This window comes from Neoarius graeffei, chromosome 25 (assembly GCF_027579695.1).
Source record: "Neoarius graeffei isolate fNeoGra1 chromosome 25, fNeoGra1.pri, whole genome shotgun sequence".
In the NCBI taxonomy this organism is placed as follows: domain Eukaryota; kingdom Metazoa; phylum Chordata; class Actinopteri; order Siluriformes; family Ariidae; genus Neoarius; species Neoarius graeffei.
In genome coordinates this window covers 4,725,974-4,745,700 of record NC_083593.1, presented here as the reverse complement: position 1 = coordinate 4,745,700, position 19,727 = coordinate 4,725,974, and the positions used below count along the sequence as shown (strand labels likewise).

The window sequence follows — 19,727 nt, the reverse complement described above, 5'->3', positions numbered from 1 at the left end:
GTTGATGTTCCAGATCATTCCGTTTCATTTCCAAGGTCACTTTGTTTTTATAAAAAGACTTACGACAGCTAACCAAGTCATCATATGTTCTGGAGTATTTCCCCATTGATGAGAAATCCTGCCTTGTGATTTCACCACAGAGGTGTAAAGTGTAAATGGTGTCATTTTAGGTCACGGAGTGTTTTATTAAAAATGTACTAACATATTTGGAGGTAAATGTTGACGCTCCTGATCATCCTGTGTGGTTTACACCATCACTGTCTTTACACTTTTTGTATTTAAAAAAAAAAAAGGTATGTGCTAGCTACCTAAAATTACGAGCTAGCTTATTCTCCGTGGCAGTATTTTCCAGTTGTCTAGCAACAGCACTCAACATCGACACCTCCCCATTGTGTACAGAAGTACAAATTCACATGTTTGTGTATTTATAGATGTCAGGGGGAAAAAAAAAAATGGGCATTTTGGATGATGCATCAATGTTTTTGCGGGGGGCAGGCCCTTTTGATTCAGTTGTGCTTGTGAATTGATTCATCAGAGTCATTTACAAACAAAGCACCATCACTAAAAATGGGTGGCTATCCTGATTTTTTTTTTTAATATTAGTGCTAATTCTAGAGCTATAATTACTATGAATTACAAAAAAAAAAAAAACCCCACCAGGATTTTGAAAAAAACCCTTTGTAAACCATTTGTCCAATACATCACACCTGATTTATTTCAAAGATTCTGGTTGAGTCATCCTGAAACAATGAGGAGATTAAAGCATCACTCCTGCCTCCTCGAAATTACAAACCAAAAACATGACTTAATATTTGCTGTTATTCTTCAAAATGGATCATATTTGAAAACTCTTGCGCTTATAAGTATTGTGTCAGTGTGCACGGTTGTGAGAATCTGATCAAGCGGTTTAGCAACAGACAGAAGAAACAAAAGCAGGGTAAATAAGTCATCTGTGCAGAGAGCGAGGAAGTGCGTGTGCCTTTTCTGAGAGACATGATGGCCTAGTTGGGCCAAAGAGGACAGTAATGTGGGCTAAACAAACACTCAGGCTCAGTCCATCCTGTTCCCTACACTAGCCTCCTGTAGTGTGCACTACTTAGTGATGTTCTGTCCCCTCAGGCCAGGACACGTTTACAATTCTGTAAAATTAAAAGCTGTTCTTTAGTTCTGCGTTCACTCAAAGCTCCTGGAATAATTCTACACCATTCCGCTACAGCACACTGAATAAAAGTTCTGAGGAGGAGTGTCAAGGACTTTTTTTTTTTTTAAGAAATATAAATTTTAAATAGCAATTCTGGTGTGCAAGTGCGCACGCTCTGGTTTTTCATCATGGTCAAATCCATCAGTTTTGGTCTTTAAGATGCATATTACGGGTAAATTCAGGAGCAAGATCAATGTAATTCTCCTATTTTATATTAAACTTTGGTCAAATATGTGTCACATTTTGCATTTTATGCATTTTTTTTTTTTACCTTGCACAATACCAGAAAAATTCAGTTGAAAATCAAGCCATTTAAGGTGAATTGGTCCTTGGCATTTGGATTTCCCGGGAAACATTGATTTTTGTGATGTCGCGTGCGGGACGCCTCCCTCTGAATCCTACATTCAACGTTATCACGTAATTATTAAAACGGTTAACAGATGTATCGTAGGAGGGTGTAGCAACACCAATCTTGATGGGATTAGTACTCCGTCTTCCAAAAGACCGGACAATGAGAGAGAAATGGGAGCGCTTGGTCTACACAGGCTGTGCACTGAAACCATGCAAAGCTCGCACAGCCTGCTGGCGCTTCCGCAGATAACGTCACGAATCTGGCTCCAGACTCCCTTGGGATTTTTCCAGACGTGTTTTGTCATTTTATTTTTTTCTGCTGTAGACAGATGGCCTTGTGCAAAATTACCCTTCTGGATGAGTGTGTAAAGAGACATACTTTCATATAAATAAATAACGAAATTGGTCCAGAATATGCCCTTTAAGGTCACGTCTTGGAGAAGGTGAAACTGATGTGTGCAAAATAAACCTTTAAGATGAGTCATTAAATTGGATACCTGATACCACTTTCAAGTACACACACACACACACCCTTACTTTTACTGGTAAGTTGCAAATAATGGCTTCTGGCAATTTTGTCACAACACTGTCAGTGTGAAGACAGGGTTAGTGCTGATAAAGGAAAATAATCAAAACAGGTGGTGTGATGTTTCCTGAGGCAAAATGGTCTTACCATCACCACCCAGAAGTTACAATTCATCAACTACTAAAATTTATTTATTAAATATACTACACGCTTACCCATTTAATGTTGTGGAACTTCAGTACACCAAGTTAGCTCCTGTAGTCACATTATAGCCGCTGTAAACAGTCGTTCCTTCACCAGCCCCTCTTTATTCTCTCATCTGTACTCAATACAGTGCAAGTCAAAAACAATGCAGCTTGTCATGTTACAAAGAAGAAGAGCAAAAGTCCTCTGTCCTGAAGATGTCTGAAAACGGCAAGCTACAGGTTTACCTCTGACCTCGGTGTCTTGACAGAGCTGACACTGGAGAATATTAGCTACTTGAGAGTCAGTTTTTGGTGCAATGCTTCTTTCTTCTGCCCAGAGTGGAGCGACACAGCCATTTACTCCTGATTTTATTATTTTCTCTTTAAGTATTGTGCTAAAATCTCCTCCAAATGTGTGCGAGTCATTCCAGGAGCTGAAATGAGGTTTAATCAGGTTACCAGCAACAAATTTGCCGTTTTTTTTTTTTTTTTTGTACATCATATATCATGCAGAAATATTCAGTAAATTTTGCACTGCCTATTTTATAGCTGACTTCACAAGAGCACAACATAAAGCTCCAGCATGCATGTGCCGTGTCTTTGGGGTGAAGGTTTAAATGAGGGACTATGGTCGTTTTTAACTCTGGAACAGTACAATGGCCTGTAGCGACCCTGAATGGACTCGTCACCTGTTTTACAAACCAGGATTAAGGTCTTAATCTGCAGATTACGATTGGCCCTGTTCCCACTGTGTGTGCCTGATGGAGGACCAAAGTTTCTGAGGAGAGGAACGAAAAAAAGTCAGCACCGGCTGTGCTACAATCAGCTTCCAGCCTTGGCGTCCTCAAATGAATCAGAGCGCTGAGAGAGAGAGATTACGGGGCTCAACGCCTCCACATAGCAATGGTTATATAAGTGATTGGGACGTGGGTTAGTGCGGCTGGAGCGAGAGGGAACTCACAACGAGGAGAGAACACACAAAACATCAACATTAGGAACATGATCCAAGTTAACATGAAGTCCATAGAGACAAGGGTTCTTACTGCAGACTTGAATCTTTATCTTCTTGTGGGATAGACTTCTTGGTCAACGTGCGAATGCTAGAGCACAGAGTCGGCATCCATGCTGAAACGCTGTCAACTGACATCACGCTAAACTTGTTCAGATGTTAATTATGGCGTTTGGATTGATCTACCAATTTAAAAGGTGACTGTTGATTCGGGACAAGCTTCAAGAAGGGGACCCGTTTCTTGCCGATGCTTTTATGACCCAAGATCATTTCAGCTAACGATCACACTGATTACCATTGCATTGTAAATGGAGAACACTAAAGTTTATAAGCTGGTAAAAGTAGAGCTTCATTCGAGAGGCTCGATTTAGTTTAAAAAAAAATTGTTTTAATCAATAAAACTAACACCGAATTATTATTATTTTTTAAAAACACATTATAGTTTTAAAGACCAAGTGAAAAACTAACCATTTGTAAATTATTAGTATAATTTTAAATCTCAAATGTACTGGAACATATACAATATTTATATAATTTATCATATCACCCAGCCCGATTACATCCTGGAAATTTCATATCATTTCCACCTGTGGTGCTGAGCAATCCTCATCGACTCATACTCTCGCCGCCTCTGCACTTCATCGGCAATACGTTACACTCGTTCTGCTGCTCTTTTCTTAGGGAAAAAATAAAAATCACAGAGCAGACAATACTACCATGTGTATGCATGCACATTTATGTATTTGTTAGAGATAACCACACTTATTTTCATCTTAATCAAGATTACAGCTTGTCCACCAATTTATTTATGCCAATAAGGGTTTTTTTCCCCCTCCCTCCCTCCGAGCCTTGACTCACTTCCCACTAAACAGGTCAGCGACACCACATCCTCCTTCCAGGCAACAGAGCGCCGGTATGAGCACTGAACAGCTCAGAAGTGAGGGTTATGTAACCCACCGGCTGCTTTTGTGGAAAAAAAAAAAAAATCTGTCCATTCGGCTCAGACGTAGAGGTGTGACCATGTCAAAAACGTTCAGACTGAGTCCAACAGAAGGTGAACAAACAAATAAAACAGCATGAGTGATGAGGTGGTGCTGAAAGAGTCATCACCCTGAAGTTGATCGGTTTCCTGTAACAGCACGTCCTTGAGTGTTTTATTCCTCTTAGACCACAACAAGCAGTGAAGCATCTGCTGTATGAGCTGTTACTGTAGAAACAATAACGCATTATAACGAGTGCGTTAATATAAACCTGTGATGTGCAGCTGCACTACTGTCAGAGCTGCTGTTATAGAAAATTAATCAACACCTTCTGACTGATCACAATCCAGAACTCAGCGGCGCTATGATGCAATAAAGATTAATAAAACCCAAATCCTGCTCTCTTTTTTTAATTTTTTTGGGGGCTTTTTTCACCTTTATTGGATAGGACAGTGTAGAGACAGGAAATGAGCTGGAGAGAGAGACGGGGAGGGATCGGGAAATGACCTCGGGTTGGAATCAAACCCGGGTCCCCGGATTTATGGTATGGCGCCTTAGTTAACTAAGAGAGCCCCAATCCTGCTCTCTTTATATGAATTCATATCTATATAAGCATTTCCTAAGGAAAACGTTCCAAAACCTTTTAAGCTACAGCTGAACTCCGAGCTTTTTATGCTAATTCTTATGCTAGCAAAGCTCCATAACTAGTGCAACAGCTACAATGACGTCACATTCTGCTGCCCAACAGGATTTACATCATCCAAATTCACAACCATATTAATTTAATCATTCCTACTGAGTAAACAACATCTGGTTTGTAATGTGAGGAAATTAATAGCATGACGTTCTCAGGATTAATGTAGATTTACTGCTAATAACTTTCCTCAGCTTAGCCTGCCTTTTCATCATGTCAAGCTAGTTAGCTAGCTTCTCCCATACGGCACATATAGTTAACTAAGAATTTTGTTTTGTCTTATTGAAATGTTTGATGATTTGACTTTTACAAATTAACAAGACTTTTTTTTTTTTAATTATCCAGCCTACATAGAGGCTAGCTCATTTGCCAGCATAGTAATGCTTAGCAAGTTAGCAAGCTAGTTAGAAAAATTTCTAGCTGAACCATTTTGGTGGAAAAATTTTGTATTTTCAAGACAAAGTACTTGTGAAAAATGCCACTCTTTATGCTAGTCATGTTTAAATCCTATGCTCTATGCTAGTTAGCCAGCACATAACTAGCCCAGCCCCTACACACTCCTGGCTGGAGGAAGAAACTGAAAATATCGCATTCTCCAACATGGCAACGACCTGCTCGACCTTGCTGTTAATAAGCGAGCAAAGATGGATTGAGGGAGAGCGGGTAAGCCCCCAAAAACCTGTACTGTGACCCCCGATTTAGCATCGGCGTGGTGAGTCAGAGCAATGGGAGCGTGCTGGTTATTCAGCCGTGACTCAGAGATTATGGTGTTTGTGGAGACACGGTGGCTAATCAAGGAGCTTCAGGGAGTTGCAATCCATCAGCATAGTGCTTATTATGAGTCAGCCCTCACACACTAATTCTCTCTCACACTATCCCCAACACTAATAGCTGAAGGCCAAGGCGGAGGAGGCTTGATCGGGTGCACGATTCCCCACCACACACACTTACATTTCTCCCATCTTAGATCTTAGGCCTCCCCAATCTACTGTGAGCTCAGCCCCAGTTCCTCCACACTCAGAGTGAACAGAAGGAGAGGAAGTGACAACCACCAGCACCTCACACTTTTGGTGTGAGCGACCGACACGGCGGTCAGATAATCACCACACGTCAGCTCCGAAATGGAGCAGAGTTAGATACACGAAAGGCACAATTAAGAAACATGCAATTAACACAATCTTTGAATAAAAAAGAAACTTGACTCAAAAGTTGACTTCTAAAACTTCCAACAACTATAAAGGGGAGATAACACTTGTGCCAATCACACTTGGTGAAAGAGGTGTGGCCTGTGTGCATCACATGCCCTGAAGGAGGCGTGACCTAGATGTACCAGTTCAAAAAATACATTAAAAGATTGTAATAAATAAAAATCAGAAGCATCTTAAAAAGGTGTAGTCAGTGATTTGGAGACTTTGGTGGAAATTAGCTGGAGCTAACCTTTTTGGAGAAAAAAAAAAAGATACAGCCCCTCCCTTAAGTGTTTTCTGCAAAGCCACACCCCCAAATACATACCACACAGTGTAGAACATCTGAACTTCAGCACTGGAACAGTTTATTATGCGGGTCACAGCAGATACACCAGTACATATTATACTCATGTTGAACTGCTAAACCACAGGTCAGACAGCTGTGGTCAGATGTTTACAGACAGGAACATGAATCCCATAGCAATGTTGGGCTTTCAATGATGAATTCTTTGAACTGCGCCTTTTCCGTAGAAGAATGATATCATCATACATCTTTCATTAAAAAAAGAATTTGGTGCACAAGTTTATATTTTGGGTTTGCTGAAATCAACATGGGGCCAAAAGGCTATGGAATTCTGGGTGGATATTTGACGACCAATTCTGCCAAGAAAAGCAGAGTTCAATTAAGTGTGGCATTTCTTGGCAGAGACTCAACTTTTAAATACAGTCCACGTATTTCCGATAGTACTGAGGTCAGGACTTGTTTTAAGCTTAAATGTTCTCCTGCGCCCTGTGATGACCTGGCGACTTGTCCAGGGTGTACCCCGCCTTTCGCCCATAGTCAGCTGGGATAGGCTCCAGCTTGCCTGCGACCCTGTAGAAGGATAAAGCGGCTAGAGATAATGAGATGAATGTTCTCCTGCTTTATCCTCCATAACTGGCTCTAAACGTGTGTTTGGAGTCATTGTCCTTTTGGAACACCCAACTGCGTCAAAATTTCTGATGGTTTCAAGTTATGCTGAAGAATTCGGAGGTTCTTCAGTATTCTATCTGCTTGGTGCAATGCACCAGTTCCACTGGCAGAGAAACCGACCCAGCGCATGATGCTACCGCCACCATGCTCAACACTGTACCATGTGTTCCTCTGTACATCTGTCATTGTGGCCAAACAACTCAATCTTTGTTTCATGTGACTATAAAACTTTCCTCCAGAAGGCTTTTTCTTTGACCATGTGGTCAGCTGTAAACTTTGAACTTGAAGCTGTTGATTTTTGGAGCAAGGGGCTTCTTTCTTGGATAGCAACCTCCCAGTCCATGGCAATATTTTTTCATCTCATCTCTTTATCTGTAGCCGCTTTATCCTTCTACAGGGTCGCAGGTAAGCTGGAGCCTATCCCAGCTGACTATGGGCGAAAGGCGGGGTACACCCTGGACAAGTCGCCAGGTCATCACAGGGCTGACACATAGACACAGACAACCATTCACACTCACATTCACACCTACGGCCAATTTAGAGTCACCAGTTAACCTAACCTGCATGTCTTTGGACTGTGGGGGAAACCGGAGCACCCGGAGGAAACCCACGTGGACACGGGGAGAACATGCAAACTCCGCACAGAAAGGCCCTCGCCGGCCACGGGGCTCGAACCTGGACCTTCTTGCTGTGAGGTGACCACACTAACCACTACACCACCGTGCCGCCCCAATATTTTTTTATATTATATATAATAAAACAGCGTTCCAGCAGCTTCCAGTTCATGGCAGACTTGTGCCTTGGTGGTTCCTGACCATCTGAACAACTTTCCTTTCAGCTGAGGGGGGATAGTTTGGGTCTCCTTCCAGCAAAGTGGCTACACCTTCCAATAACGTGTACTTGTGTACAATTGTTTGAACCAATGATCTTGGACTCAAATGCTTTAGAAATGGCTCCAAAAGGCATTCTTGTGTGTGGAAATCTATGATCTTTCTCAGATCTGCACCGAGCTCCTTGGACTTTCCCATTGTACCGTGTCTCCGCTGGTCAATCCAATGAGTATCAAACAAACCCTTTTTAAAAGTTGTGCACAGAGAAGCTACCAGCTGTATTCAAATCATCATCATTCTCAACAAGTTAAAAGGCCTTGGTCTCAAGTTAAAAGACATTTGGAAACTTTCAGCAATAACTGAATAAATAATTAGTGGGCGTATGTAAATTTTTGACTGTTACTTTTAGAAAATCAAAAAATCAATTAAATTTGAATAGTTTTTTTTCCTATTAAAAGATGTTGTACAAGAATCAACCTGCCTGAGAAAATGAACAGGTCAAAGAATTCACTGGAAGCCCAATATTGCCATGACGTTCACATCCATGATTGTACGAAAAGAAATTAGAGTGCATATATGGAAGTCGTCGGTCGTTTTGGTAAAGCAGAGGGCAAACGTCTGCGACGTCAACAATGCAGAGTTTCTCCACTCAGGAACGTGACGCGACGCACTGCCGTTCAAACACACAGCCATATTTTCAGCTCCAACACTGATGGGTCCTGGACTGGGCTGTATTGAATTTTTCAGCAACACTACATACAAAGACCTGTTTACCAGGACAGAATGAGATCACAATGTCCATAAGAGCTCCTTTCTCTGACTGACCCAGATACAGCGCTCAACTTTCCTGCAGGTCAACTTTTCTGCAGACGTTCACTCCGCAAGTTACTGTGAATGAGGTTTAAAGGTACCATATGTGATTTTAGACCAAACTAGCGATTAAAGGTGCCGTCAGTGTTTTCATGCTGGCAACATCTGTTCTTGTATCTTGCTGAAACATGTCCGGATGCTGCAAAAATAAAAACATCTTGTATTTTGGTTTGAGGCTGAAATAAAAAAACTTGAGGATAGCAAACAAACAGAGTATAAACTTCCAAACAGTATTTCAAAAATCAATGTTCAAATCATTATACTGTATTGAAAGTGCTGTCAGTGGTAGTTTGGTGGAAGTTAACTAAAGCTAGGCATTTTGTTAACCTTTCTTAAGAACAAAAAGTTACATAGGAAGCTCTATTGATACTAGTCGAATAAAATTTATTATTAAAAGGTGATTCACGTGCAAAATGTTAACAAACCCAACGTTAAGTGAGCACCATGTGAATCCAGGACAGAAAATTTAAAACTAAAGAATGAATCCTGATGTAATTTTTGTGAATGGATCATGGAGTTATAATGGATAATGGACATATTTACTCATTTGTACCTCACAGCATCATAAAAAGGACAAAAACAAAGATATAAAATGGGATCCAGAGACCCAAAACTGGGAGGACTGTGTCAATATCTGTGGATAAGTACAAGATCAAGGCAGACAGATCGAGAGAAAAGATTTATTTATACACATGTAAACTGTAAGGCGGCACGGTGGTGTAGTGGTTAGCGCTGTCGCCTCACAGCAAGAAGGTCCAGGTTTGAGCCCCGGGGCCGGCGAGGGCCTTTCTGTGCGGAGTTTTCATGTTCTCCCCGTGTCCGCGTGGGTTTCCTCCGGGTGCTCCGGTTTCCCCCACAGTCCAAAGACATGCAGGTTAGGTTAACTGGTGACTCTAAATTGACCGTAGGTGTGAATGTGAGTGTGAATGGTTGTCTGTGTCTATGTGTCAGCCCTGTGATGACCTGGCGACTTGTCCAGGGTGTACCCCGCCTTTCGCCTGTAGTCAGCTGGGATAGGCTCCAGCTCGCCTGCGACCCTGTAGAAGGATAAAGCGGCTAGAGATAATGAGATGAGATATAAAATGTAGAGCACCATTTCGTCAAGGACAAACCCGAACTCCGGGTCACTTCTGACATCAAAATCCCCCAAAGACACCCAAAGACTACGACAAGAATAAACTCGGGTTAGACGGAAAAAAAGTGAAGCGGCACAGATCTTCGAGTTCTGCAACACACACCTAGACAAACGTGAACGGTAAAGTTCTGCTTTATGTTAATACACAATCCCTCAAGACACACTTATTGTGATTAAGTAAACAAGAGACAACACGGAACACAGACAATGAACACAAAGGAATAACATACTCAATACACAGGGACACAATATGAGAGAGAGAGAGAGAGAGAGAGAGAGAGAGAGAGAGAGAGAGAGAGAGAGAGAGCGCGTGTGTGTTTTCGTTCAGTGGAGATCCAGATTGAGGGAAGCTTTAGTATCTGAATGTAGGTTATCGCTGCACTTCAGCACCCACACAGCCCAGTTCTGCAGCCTTAGGAGTGTGTGTGTACAGAGAAATGATCAAGGGAGGTTATGCACACGTGTGCACGCATGCACTAACAGGTCATCTGCCTGGCTCATTCCATCTGGTCCAATTTCAGTGTCCAAAACAAGGTCATTTTCAGACGAAGCTCATTGCTACACATCCTTCACCTCGCCAAACACACCCCAACCTCACCCATGTCTCCCTACCTCGCCAAACACGCCCCAACCTCACCCATGTCTCCCTACCTCGCCAAACACGCCCCAACCTCACCCATGTCTCCCTACCTCGCCAAACACACCCAACCTCACCCATGTCTCCCTACCTCGCCAAAATCACCCCATCTCACTAGTTTCTACCTACCTCGCTAATGGTGATGATACACGGGGCAACTTTTTGGGCAATGTTGCCGAGCAAAGTTGCTGGCAACGGGCAACTAGGTGAGACACAGGGCAACTTTTCAGGGCAACAACAGTTAGCAACGGCAGTTTACAGTTAGCTAAAAAAAAAAAAAAAAAAAAAAAAAAAATCGATGTCTTAATTTTTGCTGTGACCATTTAATCAAGCTGTCTGTTGTTTTTTAGAGCTTTGGTGAGGTAAATTCCTCCATATGGAATATTAAAATAACTTACCGGCGTAAAAACAGATGAGGAGTCTCTTCACTCCACTGACACTGAGCGGCCGCCATATTTGTTTGAAATTTCTGATCCGAACCTCACCGGAGGTCACATGACTCGATACTTGCGTTCTGATTGGCTTATCTCAAAAAGTTGCCAGAGATTATCAAAACCATTCAGAAAGAAGCAATGTTGCCCAATCTCAATAGAAAAGAGTCAAAACGCAATTGCCCAGCAACATTGCTCGGCAACATTGCCCAAAAAGTTGCCCCGTGTATCATCACCATAACACTCCCCACCCTCTAAACATGCCTTTTTTTTTTTTAAATGAGTTCCTGCTTCCTCTTTTAATTCCCTTACCCACCAAAATTTTTTTCACTTTCCATAACAAGGTTAATGCACCATACTTCCACCAATCTCTTGATTCCCTTCTTTACTGAAAATCTCAAACACACACAAACCCCTCCCCCAATTTCCTGATCGGATAAAATTCACTTTAAATCCCTGTCTCACTAAAAGAGAAAAATATCTCTCTTTCTCTCACACACACTTCCTACAGCAGACACAATGTTTTCTTTTGAAGATCTAGTAATACTAACATGGTGAAACCTAAACCCACCAGAACCTTCAGACTGGTTCTGAGAGTTTTTGCACTTACGCAGCATCTCGCTAATCCACAGTGAGGTGGAGGCTAAAGAGCCATCACAACCCGATCAGAGCGAGTGTAGAATCAGCAGCTTAACTGCAGGAGAAAAACATCACGCCATCATCATGCGTGGGAGAGAGAGAGGGCCGAGGATTTCTTTTTTAAAAAGGAGTGAAAAAGGAGGGAAGGATGAAGTGTGAAAAACGGGGGGGGGGGGGGGGGGGGGGTGGAAGAGAGAGAGAGGTGTTAGAGAAAAACTAATTTTAACAACAGATTGGTAACGTCAACTGTCAGGATTAACTGTGATTAAATGCTCTTACTGGTTTTTAGCACATGGCTACACAACACTCGCATTTAAACAGCAGGGGAAAACACACACACACACACACACACACACACACACACACACACACACCATAATTATAGTTTCTGATTTAACAGCAAGACTCCTACAGTTTACTACAAGCTGCTCTACAGGTTTTTATTTAAAATTCACAGGAATTAAATTTAAAAAGGAGTTTTTATGGGTTATTTACATGTAAAAGTTACATTCAAATAAATCAAACCTATGAAAATAACTCGAGACTGTGCTGATCCAATACCCAGTGTCAAGATCAGGCCAATACTGGCACAAAATGGGGGATCAGCTATCAGAGAAAACGTATCGCAATTCAGATCCTGTAATAAACAGCAAAGACTGGAAAAGATATTTCAATATTTCCATTTAAAAAAAACGAGACCTGACTTTTTAGGATTGATTTTATTATATTTATACTATTCATATAGATTAGTGACAAAGGACATGATTTTTGTGTGAAAGTTTACCTGAGAGCTATCTTTAAAGAAGAAACAGGAGGAAAATATCCTGATTTTGAAGATGGATAACTGCGTCTGGATCACGAGGGCGGACCTTAAAGTGAGACGGCCTTTCGATTTTATAAAATTGGTGAAATTTAGTTCCCTCTGAAATGTGGTCATTGTGATTTATGTTTATTTCTGTAATATCTCACAAAATATCAGGCCATTCTGTGGCTGGGAAGTTATTTAATTTGAGGGGATTAAAGCAAATGTGCATGAAATCGCTCGCTTCGCACAGTCAAGCAGACAGAGGAAGTCTGTGTGCGTGCGTGCGCAGGTTTGCCTTTGAGCGTGCACTGACAGTTCCATCATTCTGTTGCTAACCGAGGTGCTCGCTGACCGCTGATATTTATTAGTTTGGGCCTGCGTTTCCTTTCCTTCGTATATTAACAATGTCTTCTCACTTTCCGCTACTATCGTCAGTCTTTCACGTTTCATTCGCACACTCACACCCTCCATTTTTTTCTCTGGTTTCAAATTTGTATCACACAATGCCTTGTTCGAACGGGGAAAGCCCACCACGTGATGCACGACTTAGTATCTTGTATTGCTTCATAGTGAAGCAGGAAAAAACAGTGGAAAATTTAGGGCCACTTCGAGATAAATTCATTAATTGCTCTATTAAATAAAACCAAATAAAATTGAAAGTCTGTGATTCAAAATTCAGTAGCTTTCGATCCAGTAAACAAAAATAATTGGGTGTCAGGAAAAATTCTTTTTATGACCTACACTTGAAATATCTGAAAGGCAGTATAGCTTTAAGTTACATTCGACCAGCCAATCAGAACTCGAATCGCATGACGTCACCCCAACCTCATTTTCCTTTCCTTTGGCACGGCAAGGTGACGAATCAGTAACCTCTAATCCTCAAGTGACTCATTAGTGAATGCAATTCTGACTCATGATACTGTGACAACTATAAATTTACAGAAGTTTCTCGATTTTGGATTTCTGTACTCTGCGAGATGATCATTCACTGTCATCATGAAATAAATATTTACACGAAAGCTGCTGGAATGGATTTGACTCAAATTTACATCATATTTACATATTCAAAAGAGAGTGTCTAAGAGCCCATGTCCTCCTTTCAGTCACCTAGTGTGGGTTTATTACATTCCTATACATACTTTATCACTTGTGTGTTACTTCTTCCAGGAAAAGATCTCTGGCTGAATAACAACAACAAGAGGAACAAAGCCCGTGTCTTCAGTGGTGTCCAATTTGTTCCTTTTGATCAGGAGCTTATTGGAGGATCAGCTGAGATTCAAACGACGGTAAATTGAGCATGTAGTGCACTATGTAGTGTCTACAACTGCCCTGTTCTACCCTATTTAGTGAGCATATATAGTGAATATGGGGGTATTTGGGACTTGATGTGATGTTTAAATGATGGAGTATGGATTCCCTGAGACATTAACAAGTGTATAAATGAAGACAGAGTCTGAAGCGGTTATATACTTATGATAAAAACACATTCACAAACAAACTTCTACACAGTAACTTAAAAAGCAGTTTTAGGCTACGTTCACACTGCAGGCTGAAGTGACTCAAATCCGATCTTTTCGCCCATATGTGACCTGTATCCGATCTTTTATTGACAATATGAACGACACAGATCCGATTTTTTCAAATCCGACCCAGGCCGTTTGGATATGCGGTCCTAATTCCGATCCCTATCCGCTCTTTTCATATGCGACTTCAGTCTGAACCGCCAGGTCGCATTCATCCGACTTGCACGTCATCAACAAGCCACAAACGTCACTATTCTGCGCTGAAGCAGGCGGCGGGTCTCTCAAAAAAAGTTACAACAACATGGCGCATAATCACGGGCGCAGATAGAGGGGGGGACTCGTCCCACCCAGATTTAAATTCACCTCGTTCGGTCCCCCCCACTTATAGGGAGGAAAAAACGTCTATGCTGTCTTTCTTTGCATAAGGCAAACCTCACGGAAAAATCAAAAGACTAATTACCATTCGGTTTATTGAGGTGCACAGCAGTGTATACATAGTTGCAACAACTCTCATAAAACAAAACAAAGACTGATATTCGGTTGGTTGAGCTGCGCAGACTGCACAGGTTGCGAGCTCGAGCTTGGTTGCTATGGTTACTAACAACAAGTTTGACAGGCATATCGGGGTTGGGGTTGGTTTGCTTTGTCCCCCCCAGTTCAAAAAAACGTATCTGCGCCCCTGCGCATGACATGAATGCGAGGGACGCTTCGGGCTGTGAAGGTTCTGAATCTTCTCAATGGAAGGACGCAGAGGTTAGGGAGCTGATTTCCATTTGGGGGGATGCAGCTATTCAAGCTAGATTGGATGAGTCATACCGCAACCGGGCGGTTTTATTTCCGTAAACACTGGCCATGCTCACTGCGTGTGACGTCGTCGTATCCTGCAATGCACATGCGGAACACTTTTAGGTCGCTTTTCGTTCATACTGAGGATCACATACAAGTCGCATATATTTGTTAATGTGAACGACCTCACAAAAAAATCAGATTTCACAAAAAAAATCGGAATTGAGCATTAAGCCTTGCAGTGTGAACGTAGCGTTATTTAGTTAAATGAAACTTTTCTGCATACAAGTGTGTAAAAATTGGATTATGGCATTTTTAGTATCAGTTATTTTTCAACCCTTAGTCATGTGATGTGATGTGATGATGCATGTAATTGCTTGAGCAAGTTTAATTTAAACTTGGCCCTTTCATTCAACAAAATCAGCATGGCCCAAGAACAATCCTGTTCACGACACATGTTCACCACATAGGGATGTTGTTGCGGGTTAAAAACCAAACGTCTGCATTTTTGTTTAACAAGCTTTTGTTTTACAACAGCGCCGAGCCGATACGGTGGAGAAGCCCAACAATGATTTATTTTATTGGAAATGATTACACACTTCATGCATCGCTACATCAACCTCATCCTCCCACAGGAGCGGCTGGAAATTTCCATTAAACAGGGCATGGAGGAGCAAAAACTTTCAGTCTTCAGTAGAATCTGGAAGGAAGAGGATTGTTCAACCAGAACAACCTTGTTAAGGTTTGATCTGCTGAAGAAGAAAACTCGAGTTTCATCTCACTTTTTACTCACGGCCTCGTAGTCCGAAAGAGAGCAGTGAAACTTCGTGCTTCAGTGAATCAGAGGTCACGTCCAGGGCTGGACACGTCATGTGTGGGGAACCCGAGGGGCTCTCGTTAAAGGATGACATACAGAGAGAGAGATCTGTGGGTCCGCTTGCAATCTCCCTCAGGAGCTTTAAATAATTGAAGTGATGAGTGTTTCTCCCCCCTCCCCTACGCACTGACTCCACACGGTAGAGGATTGATCTCGCAGCCCCACCCCCTCTTCTTCAGAGAACATGGCGATGGACAGGAAAGCGACGTCCAACCCACTCAGCCTAATTGCTGTGTGACCGCTGAGAAATGGCGAATCAATCATATTTCAATTCAATTAGCGTGCAGCCGGAGACGAGGTGACGGACCTCTTTTAGCCAAATGAAACACTGCGGGAGGAGACGACCTTGGACGACCTCAGAGATGCAGCGTGACGCTGGAGTTTTATAATAAACTTCCGTCTCATCAGTGCGAGCACACTGAACACAGCCCTCCTCAGATCAGCTCTGCAGTGGTGGAGCACAGGGTCTTACATAACTCTCACCAGGGACACGAGCGTTAGTAGCATTTGAAAATTTTAAATAAAAGATCTTCAATAGACTATTTATTGAACCATCATCAGTTACGACTCTTTAATGCTGAACATATTATAAACCCTTTATGAGGATTTCTTTAAAGCCACGAACAGCTGTACGTGTTTACACATTACAAATCCATCGACTCCCACGAATATATAAATACATGCAAACTGGAAACGCCCCATGACGTCAACATTGCTAACATTAGCTTTCAGGTTAGCTACCTTCTAGTACACTAGCTCACAGGCTACTTCATCATTTTCTCACCTATTTATTTTCACCAAAACCTGTCGGAAAATATAATTACAATGTTACCATGACAACCACTGCATGTTAAATGTCTCCAGGTACCACGTGGTCATCCTACATTAACCTCAGACGTAACTGGTCCAAAGCAGCGGAGGATATTTTGTGACATCACAAACTGAGCTCAGACATAGCTCCGCCCCAAATCCACTGTATACAGAAATACAGTAAGCCCTCAGTATTCGCGGGGGTTAGGGACCGAACATGGCCGCGAATAAGTCAAAATCGCGGATACTTATAACGCGCCCGTAGTGACGAGCCACTGCCGCAAAAGTCTTCCCTTCCTTTAGCATATCGAGAAGTCCTACCTTCTCCTGCAGCATCATTACCTTCTTCTGGCGCTTAGGTTCCTTGGCAGGAGCCTTAGAAGATGCAGAGCGTTTAGGAGCCATTGTAGGGCGTAAAAATTATTCAAAGATACCAAGAACGCACAACACGTGAACAATTCTGAACTACGGGAACCGCGAGACTGTACTGTACAATGCGCTCATTCGTATCAGCCAATGAGCAGCAGCCCGCCATTCAAACTTCAGCCAATAGCAAGCGAGCGAGCGAGCATTCGGCTCCAAGAATGTAGCAGTGCGGAAACGTTTGATATGTTCGCCGCAAATGACCGCAAATCGCTGAGATTTCCGCGAATGTATAGGAGATATGTTCTATATAAAATCCCGCGAAAATGTGAATTCGTGAATACTGAACCGCGAATAGGCGGGAATCTACTGTACAGAGAAAAGGAATTAAATGATTTGCAATCATTTAAGTCACGCTGTGGAGTTCAAGAGGAGTTTAATGCAGCAGCGGCATCGATACGAGAGGAAGGCCAGCCCTCCGGGACCGATCCCTCTCCAATTGTCTCCGTGTGTGTGTGAGACAGAGAGAGAGTGTATGTATTGATTGTGTGTGTGCTTGGCTCAGTTTATTTTGCCCCTGGCTGTAATGAGAGGAAGCCCGAGGGTGCTAGAAGAGTCACAGAGCGGAGAGCGATAATGCCTCGGGCTCACGGAGGTCAGTGAACAAAATCAAACTTCCTCAGCGCTCGAGAAACAAACCGGTTTAACCAACACCACACTGGGAACTGTGGGGAAAATCCTCCATATTAGGGGACAGAGTTACAAGACACAGGGCTGCAGTCCGTTCTAAAGAGATCATGCCTTTTACTTTGTATTTTGATCATTTCTGGAAGCTTTAAGACATCCATTTTCTGTTTGAGAGTAGCCTACGTCGTGTGCATTCTGGCTGCTGCTTCTCACCAGAGCTTTATTTTATTTTCTCTCTCCTTATTTTATTTATTTTTTCTTTTTTTGTGTGTTTGTGTAATTTGATGTTTGGTTTTGTTTGAGTGTTTTGTCCGCCGGTTGTGGTGTAGCTCCGGACCCAGTTTTGGGCGTCGGTTCCCTCCAGGCCTTGGTTCGCTGTGGGTGATGCCTGCGCTCCCAGCTATGGACTGCAGTGAGCTCGTTGCTCATTTTAACATCGGGGTTGTCCAGCGCTCTGTGCTTTAGTGCTTGGCGTGACGTTCCGAGTGATGTTGCTCAGTGGCGTCACGGCAGCTGTGCAGGCAGTTTGGGACGTACCGGCGGTTTGCATGACTGTGCTTCTGTGCTTGCTTTGTGGATCCATGGCGTGGTGTTCTGAGTGATGTTGCCGGCAGCGGCGCAGCAGCTGTGCTGGAGATGTGGGACTTGTTTTCGTGCACCTTTTGGTGGGACTGTGGCTGCTACACCACTGGAATGACATCCTGACCTCTATTTGGTGGACTTTATTTATTTATTCCCTATAACTGTAAAGAGACCTTGGGTTTTGAAAAAGGCGCTATATAAATTGAAATAATAAATTATTATTAATCAGATTTTAAAGACTCTTCCAATTAGATGAAAATAAAAAACAACATTTCGTTCACACACAAACACACAGAGTTAAATGGATATGCGGGCGATTCTGAGACTGCAATAACCTCAAAATCTGTGTCGAAACAAAAGGATAAAGATAAATGCGCATGGCGTGCGTGCGTGCGTGTGTGTGTGTGTGTGTTCGACAGCATCCTCTCAGAAGCAGCTGCTCTACTACAGCTGAAGAGGTTTTTGTGCTCTAATGTGATGCCAAACAGGCTCTTTGCCAGTTTAAAACAGGATTGTCTTATCTACAAAGCTCCCGTCTGTCTAACAGATCCACCGTCAGGTCCACGCAGGAAAAGCCTCCAGGTGTCAGATTGGAAAAGAGAGCGATTTACTGATTAGATGTGATCCATGCTGTTGCGAGTGTTTTCGATTTTTCTGAGGAGTGTTTCAAAAAAAGGACTGCCTTTGTAAATCAGGATGATTTCCAGCATGTGAAAGCAAACGCCAGGCTCCATTCCCTTTCAGCTTCTATGATTGATTACATTTCTGTTCCTGTAAACTCTAAAATAAACCCACACTGTCTGCAGCTTTACACAAAAGGATTTCCATGTTATTCCTCGACTCCAGGAACAAGCACGCAGTGACGGTACTGATGAACCTCTAGGTTTATTTAAAACCCGTGCAGAGGTACAGCCAGGGGGAAACGGAACCCTTTTCACTTCCTGCTCCCTCACACTAATTCTCGTTCCAGCAAGAGAAAGTCCACCATAAGAGCAAGCACACTCCCATATAAATAACAATGATCACCTTTTATTTTTACATCACAGATAGAGGACAGTTAGGGATCGAACACGTCCCAAACTAAAGTCTCAGCTCACATCTGTGTCGCAATGGAGGGATGTGATGGAGACGTGATGGAGGGATGAAGGACGCGACAGAGACGTGATGATGGAGACGCAATGGAGGGACAGGAAGGAGGGACGCACAAGAGGGACATGATGGAGATGTGAAAGATGGAGGTGTGACACTTCCTCAGTGAGGGAATTACATTTGTGTGAGACAGAGGGCTTTAATGAGCTTTAGCAGAGCTTTCCGTTCTCGATTAGTGCGTGTCAGGACTCCCCATGGCTCACAGCGTGAGGGGGGGGAACAGCCCCCATCATTCGTTTGTTCCCTCCCTCCCTCCATTTGGAGCATGACACATCCGGATCTCCTTCTGCCATGTGAATCACACTGAATCACTAACGCCTCGGAATCATCCGATTCGCTTCCTTCCATCTGAATCCCAGGTTCAACTGCTATCACAGTGTAAAACACTGTCTCACACACACACACACACACCTCACCGTCCATTACTCTCGTCTTCATACTACTAACGCCTTTCTAAGCACTTAACCCTTCATCCAGCTCCTACACACTAAACAGCA

At 42.7% G+C, this 19,727-nt stretch overlaps 1 protein-coding gene across 2 annotated transcripts in view; it reads right to left on the bottom strand.

The window, feature by feature from the left end:
- Nucleotides 1–19,727, bottom strand: part of ppm1e (protein phosphatase, Mg2+/Mn2+ dependent, 1E) — a 39,882-nt gene that overhangs the window by 16,441 nt on the left and 3,714 nt on the right. Inside the window, exon 1 of one of the 2 annotated variants that reach the window (XM_060909175.1) lies at nt 10,977–11,023. The exons of the other annotated variant lie outside the window; for it this stretch is intronic. The gene's annotated coding sequence lies outside the window, so the exon portion shown is untranslated. Of the gene's footprint in view, nt 1–10,976; nt 11,024–19,727 lie in introns of those variants that run through there. 2 annotated transcript variants of the gene reach the window in all.